Here is a 17,205-nt window from a genome sequence, read left to right as displayed (position 1 = left end):
ATTTGATACAATTATTTAAACTGCACTTTATATTATGTTTAAAGACTGTAAAAATGATTGCTCTTGAAATGTGTTGTAATACTTTGGAGCTTTTCTCCCTTGGACTGCACTGAAAATGGTCTCCTACCCAGTCAGATTTTCCTGGTACTCAAATGCCAATAAATAAATAAATAAAATAAAAACAAAACAGTGTCAGTTAAACAAATATTTTACTGACAACATTTAATGCTGTTAAAATGTACAAACAGCAACGAGGCCTTCTTCACACTGATTATGCCATTCCTAGTCATAACATTAATAGTGAAATATATTATATTGCACACAAAAAAGCACTATTATTTTTCTCTCTAAAGTTTCACAAACAAATCACCATATTTTGCAAACCCTACAGTCTATAAACAGATTGTGTCAGAACACTGAATCTAAACAAACCTGAGCCTTCACATAGTAGGCAAGAAATTCTAGTTGCAGTCCTGACATCCTGATGTTGCTGTTTGCAGTCTCCTCTGAGCATCCATTTATGGCTATTTGCATAATTAATCACAAATAATGCTAAAATCTTAAAATGTGCAACTTGCAGTGTAAATATCAGTCACTGTTTTTGTCAACAGCATCTAAGATTTTAACAGATAAGTCCCTGGTTTTGAAAATAGTAATGTGCATATGCAAATACTGCACATATTTGTAGTTACTGGCAAATAACTAGAAATACTAGAAATACCTCCAGTGTACTGCAGGAGGACATTGCCAATGGCTTTTCTGTCTCCTACCATCACCATTTCAAACCATTCCCATGATCCTGTCGATGACATGTAGCATTCTTAGTTATGAAAATATGAACATAATATGAAAATATGAGCAACAAGTGACAAACAGCGAATAATTATTTTGAAGGAAGAGTATACTAGATAAATAAACTTAGTGCAGTTTTGTTACTTATATCTTGTCCTATCTATTGCAACTTATTGTTAAGTGGTAAGCCATTTAGTTAAGGAAGCCAGTCCCCAAAAATGTGATGATATCATAAAGAGCCATTGTACTTAAAATGAGACAAAAAAAAGAAACTGATGACAGGTTCTATGCCTTTGTATAAAGTTATACAGTTAGCAGTGAAAATTGTGTAACTTTATACTAAGACAGGGAACCTTTCTACTGTTTTATATAATTTCTAATGCAATTTTCACTTTTTTACATTTAATTTATTTACCTGTGTGTCACTGCCCCGGTTCACTCAGTGTATATCTCCCACCTTGCTCTAATAATGGTTAGGGAAGGAAACAGGTTTTCTTCCTGACCACGACAATATCTGGTGTTGTAGGAACTGCAAACAACACCTCAGATCTTAGATGGCATCAGCAAATCCTCTCTCTCAATGTTGGAGCTGTCACTCTGTTCCTCACTAAATAATCCAACTTTTGGGTGTGGATATTCATTACTGTAATCATCCATACTCGTAACCTCTGTTGGCATACTGGAACAACTACCTTCCTAGTTCTAAATGTGTGCTTAATATGCAAATACAAAAGTGCAATAGAGGGTGGGTCCATATCTTAAACAGGAAGGTGATGTCTGCATGTGGTGGTGGTGTTGTACCATTGGCTATTTGCTAAAGAAAGACTGCAGCCAGAACATGGGTCTTTAACAGCAGATTACTGGAAACACAGGCAGCCACATCAGGAGGTCGTGGCTGTAGTTTTTTTTTTTTTTTTTAAGTAAAACAACACTGCTGTGCAACTCAGGATACATGAGAGATATGCCTCATCCAGCAGCACAGTGATCTGAAAGTTAGTATAGATAAGTCATGGGGTGGTCCTTGACAGCACCCTATATCAAGGTTTATTGGACTGCCTTTCATAACTAATTGTGACTAATTATCAGTGCAATTTATTGTAAATGTACAAGATTAACTCCTACCTTGCTCTGGGTTGCTCATAAGATTAACTCCTACTTTGTTGTGATTTACTTATAAGGTTAACTCCTACCCTGCTGCAGTTTGCTGTTAAGATTAACTCCTACTTGCTGCAGTTTGCTCTTAGGGTTAACTCCTACCTTGCTGCAGTTTGCTCTTTAAGATTAACTCCTATCTTGCTATGGTTTGCTTAGAAGATTAACTCCTGCCTTGCTGCTGTTTGCTCATACTCTTATATTACAGTATTATGTTACCATAGTAGGAAAATCAATGTAACTTTTTTGTGTGTGTACTTTGTATTTTTTTTTCACATTGATGTATGGAATTTTTCTCCTCCAGCCTCTGTTAAAAGGGGGTTACTTTGCTGACCCAGTCAGACTATCCCACTAAGCAAACATTAATATTTAAATAATAAAATAAATAGTATCCCCTGACAAATAAAACTCACCAACAAACTTAATAGTTTCAAACCACAGCTTAAACAACATCTTAACCAATCCTGGTCATGCACATACTCATCACAGGTTAAGATTTTGTGCTCACCATACAATACTCTCTGAATACTGTCCTTAAACAAAATACTCTCAACCTCTCACTGACATAGCAAAACATTTTTCATACATAACTGTGCAGTCCACTAATTTATACTCAGGCTTTCTCTTTAGTAATGTCTACCTCTGTAAAATCTTAGAATGTAACTATTGTATTATGTGTACAAATATAAATAGAAATGTAACTACTCTATTTTTGTCTGGAACTTAGTATAATGCCATGTAAGCAGATGGAGCTTTCCTTCCTGGGCCTCCACTGAAAAGAGATATTACCCAGTCAGACTTTTCAGGTAAACAAAGACAAATAAATACAAATACATAATAAATAATGTTGCATTATGAAAGCTTTAGCATCATTAGAGTGAGTTTTGAGATCCAGTGTATTTCTCTGTAATTGCATTTCATTGCTTATACTTGGAGACTCAAAATTATGGATCTTGGAAATTGCAGCTCCGACTGGGTATTCTATTTGCTACTTGCCAATGTTCTGCCTTTTATGTGGGGCAGACTTCTAGGCAATTAAGGAGTCCCATTTCAGAACATCTGAGTGATTTACATCATAAGAAAATGACCAATGCATTATATAGACATTGTCAGTCACACAAAACTGCCACTTTTGGATTTGTCATTATTGACCAGATAAAGAGAAATAGATCAACAAAACAGGGTTGGCACACTATACTAACTCAAATGGAAAGAAAATGGATTATTAAGTTGGGCTCCCTATTATCTTCAGGACTTCATGATAAATTATGAGGCTCTTTTTGTTAATGATTTTTATTGGTAACTTTATATGTAACAATATTGTATTAATGGAAGTTTGGTTTAACATTTGACATCATAAGTACATTGTTTATTTTGTTCAATGCTTTATATGTATTTGGAGGCTTAGTTAGATAGGTGGTGGTGCTGCGGTAGCATTGTCGCCTCACAGTAAGACGTTGTCCTGTTTTATTCTCAGCTAAAGCGTCTTCTGTGTGGAGACATGCGTGAATGGGCATACCTTTGTTGAAGGTTGGCATCAGAGCTGGCAACTCAGCACATAAAAATATAATATCAATCATTAGCGGACCGGAGTTCCACTGTGGCAACCCCTAACCAGGCAAAGCCAAAAGACACAACGACAACAACAACAAAATTACATAAATGGGGGAAGTGATGTCATAATTGGGGATATACAATATGTATAAAAACTGTTCCTGAATTATGAATGTTATATCACTGAAGAAGGTTTAATACAAAAACTGGTCTGAAAGAAGGGAAGGAATAAAAATTGTTTGCCTCTGAGTGCTGGCTTTTCTTTTGCTAAACACATATGTATCACCAAGAAAGACTGGAGGCTTTATCCCTGTACTTAGTTTCATGCATACTCCTTAGGACCGATCCCTTCCTATGAGAGACGAAGTAGACCAAGAACTATTATGCCTTCTTAAGTCAAACAATACAGCTAACACAAGGCCAGATAAATATACTCCAACAAATAAATAAGACAAGGAGAAGGGACAGCTTTGTCAGACAGTGCCTACCCTACAGTGAAGCAATCTCCTTCTCCAAGTTAAACTGTCTGACACACTGTCTGCCATTAAAATGGAGCTGAACCACAGGATGGATATTCATGAACTCAGCACTGGTATGACTGCTCTGCCCCTCCTTGAAAAGAGAGTCAAGGCCTAAGTTTGGTTCCTGGCAAGGCAGAAATGACCGCGCATCTCAATTACCATGTAGCTCCTATGATCATATGATCTCAAATGCAGAACTTGGAACCCAACAGTAAGGAACTGGAATGCAGAATGCTGCACTCAAACAGCTCAAGAAGACAACACATTTAGATAATCTGCAATCAGAATAATCCCACTTATGTATGCCTTCTTAAAGACCTAATTCTGTCATAGGTACCCCATATGGCCAGTATTAATTTTCTGTGTACCACATGACCACTGTTATTTACAGACCAAGATATCACTAATATTCAAGAAATTATAATACCCCTTTACATTCTCTTAATCAAGTAAGGAAGGTCACAGTTAACCAGGTGACATGCTGGAGAATGGAAAGGAGTGCAAGTAGATACCTAATGCAGGCACATGCGCGCGAGCGCACACACACACACACACACACACACACACACACACACACACACACACACACACACACACACACACACACACACACACACACACACAAACACACACATACAGGCAAGCATCCCCCCCCTCACACACACACACACACACACACACACACACACACACACACACACACACACACACACGCGCACATGCGCACACGCACACACGCACACACAAGTGCATAGACGCACACACACACACACACACACACACACACACACACACACACACACACACACACACACACACACACACACACGCACACATGCACACACGCACACAGGCACACAGAAGTGCATAGGCGCAAACACACACACACACACACACACACAGACACACACTTTCCTCCACCAGTGTACATATTGCACAGCTGTCACTCACAAAACGGACCTCTCAACTGTCCAGATTTTCACAGAATATCCAGATTTTTGATTCATATTTTTAGTTAGTTCCTCAGAAAATGTGTGGTTTTCTGACAGGTCAGGTCAGTGAGACTTTAAGTCATTAAATGACAGACATTTGAGCTTTAGACTTTGTATCCTTTGGAAAATGCATGCAATGCAAATCCAGCAACTTTGTAAGTTAATGAGAGTAACAATTAAAATATGTCCCTATTGTTTGGCCTTTGAACCCCCATTAGTTTTGGATTTGTCCAGATTTCTTGAGTGAAGAGGTTGAAAGGAATATCAAAATGCTGTGTAACAACAATTTAGCTGATGAGAGATATGACTGCTTTGGAAATGGTTTAAAATGCTAAGAAAAAAATTGGAAAATACAGGAGATGATTGCTTTAAACACCTAGAAACATCATTAGGACATCATTGCAAAGCTTCTTAATCAAAATATTCATTTTTGCTGTGATGCAGCCTTCCGAGCAACTGGCTGGTCTGCATTAATGCTGTAGTACTCAAATAATATATGAGGAATATTTCCAGTCTGTATAAAATAACACAAACCGCCTGTACAACTCGCAGACAGCATTTACCTGCTACAAACTATTAAATAAAATAATACAAGTAAGCCACATTTCAACAGGTGAATATAAATGGAGTTATTAAAACACAAAGCTTCCTCGGATTACTATTTCATCAGACTGTCTCATGAAACAGTGGCATACAGATGCTTATGGTTAAATAAATCCATTTTTATTCTCTAGCTGCTGTGCATAAAACGTGTTCTTTAATTTCATATTCCCAGTCTCTCTAGCGAAGGAATAAAGTTATACAAGAAAGCTATTTATTTTCTTAATTGTTCAGGGACGATACAAAGTGCAGAAATCAAATTTAAACAGAGCTGTATTTTCATACATAATTCAAGTGAAGGACAACATGGATTGCAAAAGGCACAAACATTTGTGAGTGACCAGTATTATTTGCAAATTATGCAATATTTTTCTTTTAATTGCCAAACAAAATTATGTATTGTAAGAAAGAAAAGCATGAGAGACTGGAATGAAATGACAGAGGATGTAACTTGTGTTATTGTGGTACAGTGAAGAAGGTAGATATTAGACATGAATAGAGATTGTGATTTAATGTAATGCATAGTGTCTGTGGTTTTATAAAAATGACATCTTTCTATGAGTAAATAAAATTATATAATATACAGATATAACATGCATCTTGTTATCTCTCTCTCTCTCTCTCTCTCTCACACACACACACACACACACACACACACACACACACACACACACACACAAACACACACACACTCAAATATGCACACCCAAATATGCACACCCACATCATTTTTGTTAACAGAGAGCCATGAAATAATGTACATATTAGGATCAAATTATTCATAGGTTCATAGATGTGTACTAGGCTAATGGCCATGGAGCCTTTACAAGACTAGCCCATAGGATTACCCTGGCATCATGCCACCCGACCTTAGTTTCCAGTGCTTCTGTCAAGTAGAGGCACTGTAGTGATCCCTGGGGTGAATTTTCTATTTCCCATTCACTCATCAAGATTTGTCTTGAAGAGGGCCAGTGAGGTGCTCTGTTTGACATGTATGGGAAGTCTATTTCATAGCATGGGCAGTCTCTGGGTTATAAACCTGTCCTTCCAGTACGTTCTGTTGATTGTGATAATGAGGTTAAAGTCGTGGTATGTGTGGTGCGGAGGGATTGGGATTTCTTTAGATGTAGCATTTCTAACAGAGCTGGGTCAGACATGGCTTTGTAAGTCAAGCAGAGATCACCTCTAAGTTGGCGATATGAGACAGAGAATAGTTGGAGTTTTTTGAGTCTGTCCATATAGGACAAGTGTTTAAGGTCTAGAATCATCTTTGTGAGGTTCTTTTATGGCCTCTCCAGTTGTTGCAGGTGTCTAGTGAGGTACATGCCAAATGGGGCATTGCACTCGATGATTGGCCTAATGAGGGAAGAGTAGAGGGGGACAATGACCTCTTTCTTCCTGCCTGAATACAAAATCCTTAGTAATGAGATGTGCCACATAGAAGGACTTTTTGACCACAGTGGCAGTGTGGTGCTCAAAGGAGAGGTGTGTTCCCAGATCTCTTATAACGCCTTCTGTGTTCAGTGGACTACCATCAATGTGGTAGTTCATGGGAACTGGGATTTTCCCAAATGGGATGAAGACACATTTTTTGGCATTGAGCTTAAGGCCATGGTTCTGACACCAGTCATTTGTCTCCATGAGGCCTTTCTGTAGGATGTCAACATCACTTGGGGAGTTAATAATGGCTCCCAACTTGCAATTGTCTGCGAACTTTGTCAGCCAGAGTCCCTTTGTATTGGACTGGATTTTTGAGAAGTCGATCCCAAACAGAAGATGACCCAGGACCAATCTCTGTGGGACTCCACTCATGACTGGTCGGCAATCTGACTTGGAGTCAGCTACTTTCACAGTCTGGGTTCTATCTGTGAGCCAGTTTGCAACCCACCTAGTGATATAAAGGTTGATCCCTACCTTAGTGAGTTTTTCTATGATTCCTGAGTGGGAATGGTATCAAAAGCCTTGGCCAGATCAAAGTAGGCTGCATGAACCACCTTGCCTTCATCCACAGCTCTAGTGACTGACTCAAAGAAGTCGACCAAGTTGAGCAGGCATGATCTACCCTTCACTAAACTGTGTGGGAATCAGAGTTTGGATATTCCCTACATCCTTGTTTATTAGGTCCATGATGATGCGTTCCATAGCTTTGCAGATCAGACTTGTCAGGCTAATGGGGCGATAGTTCCCAGGGTCTGTAGTCACTCCTCCTTTGTGGAGAGGGATGACTATAGCAGTGCACCATTTGGTAGAGACAAAGCCTGAGGTGAGGCTGTGATTGAACAAGGCACACAGGTGAGGTGCCAGTTCACTCTGTAGTTCATGTAGAACACAGCCAGAGATATTGTCAGGTCCCATAGAAACTGTATTCTTGGCCTTGGACAGTGCTATTTTAACCTGTGCAGCAGTAATACTGGGTGCCTGGCAATCTGCTGGTATTGTGATTGGTCCTATGTGGGTGGCAGAGGGGTAAAGTTGGCACTGAATCTGTTAGCCAGTATATTGGCAATATCTGTTGGCTCGATATAGGAGGTACCATTGTGCAGTAGCTCAGAGCACATCTGGGTATTGCCATGGAGATTCTTTACATAACTATAGAAGGCCTTGTGGTTGTCTTTACTAGTTTTTCTGCAATTCTGTTTTCATAGCTAGCTTTAGAGGATTTGATGAGGGATCTCAACTTTTTGTTGAGGCTGATAAGCGAGTTTTTCCAGTCTTAGGACTGCACTTTATTCCACAACAGTTTCCTACTTCTGTTGTCGAGTTTGTTTATGGCAGGGGACCATCAGATTGCCTTCCTTTTTTTGAAGGAGAGTATCTTGGTTCTATTGGGTATGGTGAGATCCATGCATCTGAGTACCTGCTCGTACAGTGCATTGGTGTATGAGTCAGTGTTCATGCAACTATTCTCCATTTGCATGGGTGCCGTGAAGTTAGCCACTTCTGTTCTTAGAAGTCCAAAGTTAACTTTGGAGAAGTTTTTCATGGTGGTTACCTTTGCGGGGGGGGGGGGGTGGATGTGGATTTCCAAGGTGATTAGTTTGTGGTTGGATCTACCCAGGGAGAAGTTGACTATTGGTCTAGAGCAACAGTCACCCATGTTAATAATGACCAGGTCAAGGATGTTGCTACTTCTAGTGGGGATAAGAATGACCTGGTCCAGGGCATTGGAATTAATAAATTCCAGGAAATGTTGGGCAAGTGTATTGGTACATGAGTAGTTTTCCCAGTCAGTGGAGCGGTAGTTGAAGTTAACCAGTATGAGTGTGTTAAGTTGGACCCTAATATTCTCCAGGGTGCTTAGGAACATGGAGTGAGTGTCTTGGGACATGGTTGGGGACCTATAACAGGCTGAATCTGAATCGCTGTCTTACCCAGTGTTAGCTGCACCTAAAGTAACTCTGATGAGTTATGTTGGGCTACCAGTCTGGAGATGTGTGCATCCTTTATGAATATGGAAACACCACCACCTTTGGAGCTTTGGTCCAAGTTCTGAGGCCAAAAAGTGTGGAATGAGTTATAGCCTGGTAGTGCAGGGGTGCTTTCTGCTGCCTTGTACCAGGTCTCTGTTACAGCACAAATGTCAATGTTCTCCATTTTAAGAAGTGCTTCGAGTGAGTGCATTTTGAGATTTAGACTTCTAGCATTGAGCAGCATGACCCTCAAATTGCATTTGTTTGTAGCTGTTACAGTGGTAATTTGGTCTTTGGAACACCGCCTAAAAAAGGCACAATAAGGGTGGCAAGAGTGTTGACCAGTGTCCAGAAGCCCAGGGATGACAGATGCAGGCCACCTCTGCAAAGCATCAAGGTCTGTCAATCATGTCATCCCAGGCAGACAGATACTGGATCCCCTTAGAATGACACCAGAAACTTAGCCAATTGTTGAAATCAATAATTTTCTGCTTGTACTGTGGTATCATTCTGGGTGATGGTAGGATGCTGCTCAGGGTTGGAGTTGTGCCCACCTGGGCTACATCATCCGAGAGCTCTTCCATGTCTTTTTTCATGTATTCCAGGGAGGTACGTCTTAGTTCATTCACACCCACATCTACAATGACAGAGTCATATTTGTACCTGTTGTTGAGGGACCTGAGTGCGGGCGTTATATGGCGGACCCTGGCACCTGATAGGCAGCTCACTGTTACTTTCTCCTTATTCAACCTAGTGAGTGGGACATCCGTGTGCCTCACTATTGAGTCACCTATGACTATATATAGAAATAACCTGTATCTCACTTTATGATAAAAATTGTAAGCACTTGAAAAACAGACTATATAAAATGAATAAACTCACAATGCACATAATTTGTGACATAACAGTAAACTGACATGCTTGGCTTCTTACCAGTGTTTTGTTCATATTTCTCTGTACTGTCGTATATTATGGAATATGGCTTAAGCTTAAAGTAATGACTCATAGAAGATCAAAGGCCAAAAATCCAAGTTTTGCTAATAAGTACACTACAATCAGCAAGTTTTTTTTTTTTGTTTGTTTTTAATTTTACTTTTGCCAGTCACAAAAATAAGGATATTTACAGTACTATGGTATGGAAATCTGCCGCCCTCCCCACTAAAAAAGAAATATTTCAACCCAAGAAATAGACTGGACAAACAAATAACTGCTACTGGTTAATATAATCACATCAAACATCAGGAGTTGCTCAAAGAATAGGCAAAAACTCTAATCATGCACCGAAATCTAAAGCATTTGCATTTAATTTCTTTTGCTTTGCAAATCTTTAGAAAATAACTGTTTTCAAAACATAATTCTGAGAAAATTTCCCTTTTCCTAAGAGGAATTACAAGACTCCTAGTTTTGTGCCAAAATGAGACTAACTGCTTCTTTTGTTCCCTTTTAACCCTGATTTACCCTGCTCCTACTGCACTGACTCCTGCCTCCCTCCAGTGCTTTAGTACATTAATGTAGTTGATTTGTTTAAACATTGTGTTTTACCATGTAGTTTATCTCATTAAAGTTCTAAAGAGCCTTGTGTGGACCTTATCATTTATCTGAAAATTTATTTTCACTGGTGGGAATAGGACAACGATTCAGTACCCTATAGGAAATTATCTATGGCAGGTACTATTATTAAATGCTCCTTGATGGCTTATATACGCTCTCAATAGTGAACCAGTATTATTCTAAAAAGAGACTTCTTCTTCTTCTTTTTCTGACACTCTTGACTTTGTCCAACAGTTCCCTGGATCATTGCCCATGTAACAATTCAAAGGAGCTAAAGCCAGTGGAGATTTGGGACATCTTTCTTTCAGAAAACAAAACATAGGGTGATAAGTGATTCAAGTTTTTCTCCATTTTCTGTTACTTTCTTCAACATGGACTCTAAGGTTCTGTTGAACATTTTTAAAAGTCCATCCATTTGCATGTAGTATACTGACATCTTATATTATCTTAACTGAAAGGCCTGGCATAAGTATTTCATTGTTTTGGACATGAATGGGGCATTTCTGTGAATATTCCCACTTTTAAGAAGTGAAGTGACTTCTGTTATGGCCTTGAATTTGACTTTCTGAAGGAAAATGACATCAGGGAACTAAGCGACTTAGTCCGGTGTAACTAAGACGTGCTGGTAGCCATTAGTAGACCTGACCTGAGAAGCCACAATGCCTATATCAGCCACTCCAAAAGGACTTATATTATGATCATTGGTGTCAATGAGTGTGTAAATATGAGATTGGGGCTGTATTTTGATTTTCCAGCCAACTAGCACAGAAAATTCACTTTTCATTATCCACAGTAAATAAAAATGGACTAGCATGTGAGCTTTGGTTCTCTGTATGCCCAGACAGTCTTCCAAAATATGGCTATGGGCTATCTTTAATAAAATACACTGAAATGGTTGGAATACATGCAACTGATAGGCAAGCTCAGTCCTATCTTTTGTTACATGATAGCAATACCCTCACATGACTGGATTAGGGTGTCATCTTCCCACTGTGTCTTTTTGTAGTTGTTTTCACTGCCGGGAAATTCAAGCAGATCAGGTTCTTTCTCCTGGGTTTCTTTGGAAGTGGATAGCTTGTCTTCTTCTCCCCCAAAAGCAGACGCTGGAAATTCTTTCTCATTCTTAATCAAGAAAGGGTAATTCAGTTCAGTGTTCCCATAACCCATTCTTATCACTATCTACAATATTAATCTGGTTTTGATTAGTTAAACCTTCTTTTTAATTAATCTTCCTCGTGATACTTTCTATACTGTCAGATCTCCCCTCTTGTCTCTCTTACACCTTATTGTACCATCCCTGTTTCTGCAGGGTTATTCCTTTTTTTTTTCTTAGTTAACATCCCTCTCCCTCTATTAATATTAATCCACCTCTTTGTTTGCTGCTGTTATAGGCTGTTTTGTCCCAGTCCAGCCCTTATGGGAGTCACCCTTCTGTTTATAGAGCTCCTTATTTGATTGTCAATAGGTAAAGCCCTCCCAATATCCTGACAATTTTCCACTCCCCAGTCCTTCCATAATTATTTAAAGTGTGGACAATAGTTTCTTATTTTTACAGTGTGGTTGATGTATTGCATAACAGCAAGTGGATATAATAGTGTCCCAAAACTGTCTCTGTATCCCTGCTTATGTGATTGGGTAGGACCTTCTCTTGCCGTTAATGCAGATGACATCTATGATTCTGGGGATTTGTGATTTGCTTTATCCAATGTGCTAGGATTTAACTAGCAGTCTTTGTATCTCTTGGCCAATGGCCTTGAACACACATTTTGTTAACTTAGCTGACTCATAATAACAGAAAGCCATTTCTGCAAACCATGCAGTAGTTCCATCACACTCCAGTACCTTTTTTTTATAACTTTATGTCCCTAGTTGCCTCAACAGCTGTCCCTTGCCTACCTTCCTTACATTATTTGGCAACATGCCATTGTATCTCACATTTTAACAAGGAATAATGAACAATGCACCCTTCACCTTGATGTTTGACCTACCAACCCATTTGTTAACAGTCTCCTTAAACATACTTTCATAACATAATCCCCTGTCTATAAGGGTTATTTATTTATTTATTTATTTAACATTTGTTTACCAGGAAAGTTTGACTGGGACAGAGCCCATTTTCAGCAGAGTCCCAGGGAGAAATGCCCCAGACACATGTCTTTGAAATGTGGGAGGAAACCGGAGCACCTGGAGGAAACCCACGCAAATGCAGGGGAGGACATGCAGACTCCACACGGAAGGCACCCCAGCCAAGAATCAAATGGAAGAACCTCTTGCTGTGAGGTGACAATGCTAACTGCTGCACCACTGCGCCAACCGTTAAAAATTCATCAGTTTTCTAGAAGGTCAGCTTGACACACATCTTTTGACACTAGTGTGCAATGCTGTTTCAAACTGGTCTAGAACTAAGATTTGCATCATTGTTTCTTTGCTAGTTATGTCCATCTTGGTGTAACCAGTATTGTGCTATATGTCTCATATCATGTAGCTATACCCTTACTATCTTAGCTTTCAGAAAGACCCATTCATGGAACTTATGGGCTTGTACCTAAGCAGTTTCTTTAGCCATTTATAGCAAGCTCCTTCTTAACCTTGATGAAATTCGAACAGTCTTTAATTGGTATACCTGTGTATGCCTTAAGGGCTTCTCCTGCAATTTGGAAAAGTAATATGTGAGCTCGGTAATGAGGGTTTCCAGTCAATTCACCAACCAGCTAAGCCTTTGCGTTCTTATAGAAATTAAGTGCTTTTAATGGGGGAACCACCCATGGCTGGACCATTGATTTGGCTGCTGTAATAACTGCATAATGCTAGTCATGATTTACAGAATAAGTGTTTTGCTAGTGGAATTAATACTCACATAGATTGAAAAATAGAACCAGTTAGCTAAAAGGTGCAGCTGCAGGTGTCCACTGCAGCCAGCATTTGTAAGAAACTGTATGCAGTCATCAGTTGTTCAACTCGGTAATGTAAAATGTTATTGCAATATGCAAAAAATTTTATTATAAACAGTGACATATGTAAATTAAATCTCTTAAGAGTCACTGCTTTGTGTCCATTAAACAATAAAATATTAAATTTTACTGTATAAAAAGGGCAGTTGTAAAGGCAAAGAGAAAAAGTTTGTGTATTCTTTCCAGATAGCTTGGGCTTTGTAATGCAAACTTGTCAACAGAAACTTCATCTAGGATTTTCCACTTCTACCAGTTTTCCCAAAAGTGTTAGACAAGACTTGTCTCTTGTATACATAAATATGAACAGGTAAGAGTTCACAGAAACAAAACAATTTTCACACTCTTTCAATTTCTGCAACTTCAGTAGCCAAATGTTTTCTGCCATCCTCTTGGGCCTCACACAAAGGATCCACAGCAGTTGAACAAATAAAAGCATAAGTTCAGTCACTTCTTATCAGATTTCTCCCTGACAGGTAGCAAAATCCAAATAAGGGAAACAAATAAATCTGAGTTTCTTTGACAAAGTCTTCCTGTCGAATCTCATTCTCATTTTAAACTTCTTTTATAACAGCAGTAATAGTTTTGTGCCCCGTGTAGTCTCTTGATAAAGGCAAAAGCTGAAATTGTATAACAAATTCAGTCACTCTAGATGAATAACGCAATGTCTCTTAACTGTTGCTTCAAACAGACAACATCAGATTTCCATTAAACTAGAAACAGGAAAACAAAGTCTCTTTTCACTGACTTGAATATGCAAGAAAAAGGGGTTTTAACTATGCTGACTACATTGTAGAACAGACGTTCTGGTAGAATATCCTTTGGGCCAGCAATTAATTGCAATAAGCTAAAAGCTGTTTTCCTAATGACACCTGTAGGATATATGGCTTCCAGTTTTCTCAGTCACTCATGGTAAATCTCTCTTGATAACAGCTGAGCCTTATCTTATCCCAGATTCTACAGATTCATCCATGATGTACTGGATGAGTCTCATTGACTCTGTAATATTTGAGTCTGCTTGAATCAGTGGATGGGATAGCATAAATTTACCTCTGATCTGACACCTATTTCTCTGATAGAGTGATGTACCTTTTTGGAATCCTTGTTTGTTACTATTTGACTGTATTTGTAGCAAATTCTTCTGTGTAAGCTGTAGTAGCTGATTCATAGCATTTATAAGTGTTTGCCGTACCTGTTTCTGCCTGTTTTGTGAAAAAAAAGAAAAAAAAGAAAAAAATATCTCTTGTTTTTCCTTCTTTACTAGTTTAGTCCAGTTTCAGAGTTGCTGATTCCTGGGCTTTGGTTGTAGTTCCTGTGTACTGTTTCCTTGCCTTATTTGGGGGAAGGGAAGCTACCTTGCTTTCCTGCTTTACTAGTTTAGTCCAGTTTCAGAGTTGCTGATTCCTGGGCTTTGGTTGTAGTTCCTGTGTACTGTTTCCTTGCCTTATTTGGGGAAGGGAAGCTACCTTGCTTACCAGTGGGAGTGGGAAGCATTGAGCTGCCTTTTGTCCAGTTTTGTGAGGTTTCAGCCAGTAACTAGTAGTTTATTGGTTGTTTTGGGCCAGTTTCTAGCTTTTTCCAGCCCCCGGTATAAAACTTTCAGCTTGTACCTACTCAGCACAGACTCCAGCAGAGTAATCCAGGCTGCAGAGAGCTGAATAAGCGACTTTTCTTGATACTAAGTATATTTGTTGTTGCTTTCCACATCTGAATACCTAGCAACTGTATTTCGCCTGCCTTTCTGTTACATTGAAGCTGTTTTTACTGCATTTAACTTAATATTGCACTTGGAATCCTTGTTTGTTACTATTTGACTGTATTTGTAGCAAATTCTTCTGTGTAAGCTGTAGTAGCTGATTCATAGCATTTATAAGTGTTTGCTGTACCTGTTTCTGCCTGTTTTGTGAAAAAAAGAAAAAAAAGAAAAAAATATCTCTTGTTTTTCCTGCTTTACTAGTTTAGTCCAGTTTCAGAGTTGCTGATTCCTGGGCTTTGGTTGTAGTTCCTGTGTACTGTTTCCTTGCCTTATTTGGGGGAAGGGAAGCTACCTTGCTTTCCTGCTTTACTAGTTTAGTCCAGTTTCAGAGTTGCTGGTTCCTGGGCTTTGGTTGTAGTTTCTGTGTACTGTTTCCTTGCCTTATTTGGGGGAAGGGAAGCTACCTTGCTTACCAGTGGGAGTGGGAAGAATTGAGCTGCCTTTTGTCCAGTTTTGTGAGGTTTCAGCCAGTAACTAGTAGTTTATTGGTCGTTTTGGGCCAGTTTCTAGCTTTTTCCAGCCCCCTGGTATAAAACGCGCTGCCACTGTTGCACACTAGGGCAGTGCCGGTTAAGCAGGTTTAAACTATTCGGGCTACCTAAAGTCCACTCTTCAAATTTTCCCTTAAAACTACCTTCCTCGAACTATACTACTGATCAAATCAGCGTATCCTATAACTAAAAGATCAACTCTACTTGACTCCAAGTAGACTATTCTCTATCTATTAAACCTAGCACTTGCTCCTACAGTACTTATTACCTTGATACGGCACTCTTGTCATAGATAGTACCCCAAAAAGGCAACCCCCCATTTCTCAGTCACCCACGTCCCCTGGAATCTTTTTTAAAGTTTACCCTTCTAGCATGTCGGGGGATCAGTTGCTAGTGTCCTCTCCTGCTCAGCTGGTGAACCTGGGAATATTGAGGCAATGTTTCAATTGCCTCATGTACACAGAACAACCCTTTCCTCCTCCCACAAAACACAAATACATGCGAGAGATGCAACTATACGGCCAAACTGGAGGCTGAGCTCTCTCAACATAGGACTGGCAAGACCAGTAAGGAGGAGAAGGTTACCACACACACTATAGACCCAGTCTCACATAGTACCATTACAACCTCAAATCATACACATAAACACACAAAGACATACTCGGAGGCTCTGATCAAAAATCTACCAAAACAGCAGAGGCCACCAAAGCAGACACCCAAACAACCACCACCTCAGAACACAACACCAACACATAGACCTCACAGTCAGAGTGTCAAACAGTCACAGCCCTTAAGGCCAAACACAATGCCAGACACACTAGTCATTGGTGACTCCATAGTCAGACACACTGATGTCCCGCTCACCAGACTGAGTAAGGAGAAGGTCACAGTAAGCTGCCTGTCGGGCGCTAGAATCCGCCACATAACGCAAGCACTCAGGTCTCTCAACAGCAGGTACAAATATGACTCAGTCATTGTCCACGCTGGTGTAAACGACCTGAGACGCACCTCCTTGGACTACATGAAAAGAGACATTGAGGAGCTCTCTGATTATGTAGCCCAGGCAGGTATGACCCTGACCTTGAGCAGTATCCTACCTTCACCAAGAATGATGCCACAATACAGAGATAAGATGATCAGCTTTAACAATTGGCTTAAACACTGGTGTCATTCAAAGGGGATCCAGTATCTGTCTGCCTGGGATGACATGCTGGACAAGCCACGCTGCTTTGCAAGGGACGGCTTGCACCTGTCACCCTGGGATTCGGATATTGGCAAAGGCTCTTGCCACCCCATAGTGCCTTTTTAGGCAAGGCTCAAATTCTAAACCTACCACCCTAGAACACAAAAAGGAAAAAACTAAGGGTAATGCTGCTCAATGCCAGAAGTCTAAATCTCAAAATGCACGACTCGAGGCCCTTCTCAGTATGGAGAACAT

Source organism: Protopterus annectens, chromosome 9.part0, assembly GCF_019279795.1.
Source record: "Protopterus annectens isolate FY-2018-M chromosome 9.part0, PAN1.0, whole genome shotgun sequence".
Taxonomy (NCBI): domain Eukaryota; kingdom Metazoa; phylum Chordata; order Ceratodontiformes; family Protopteridae; genus Protopterus; species Protopterus annectens.
This window is presented reverse-complemented; position numbering follows the sequence as displayed.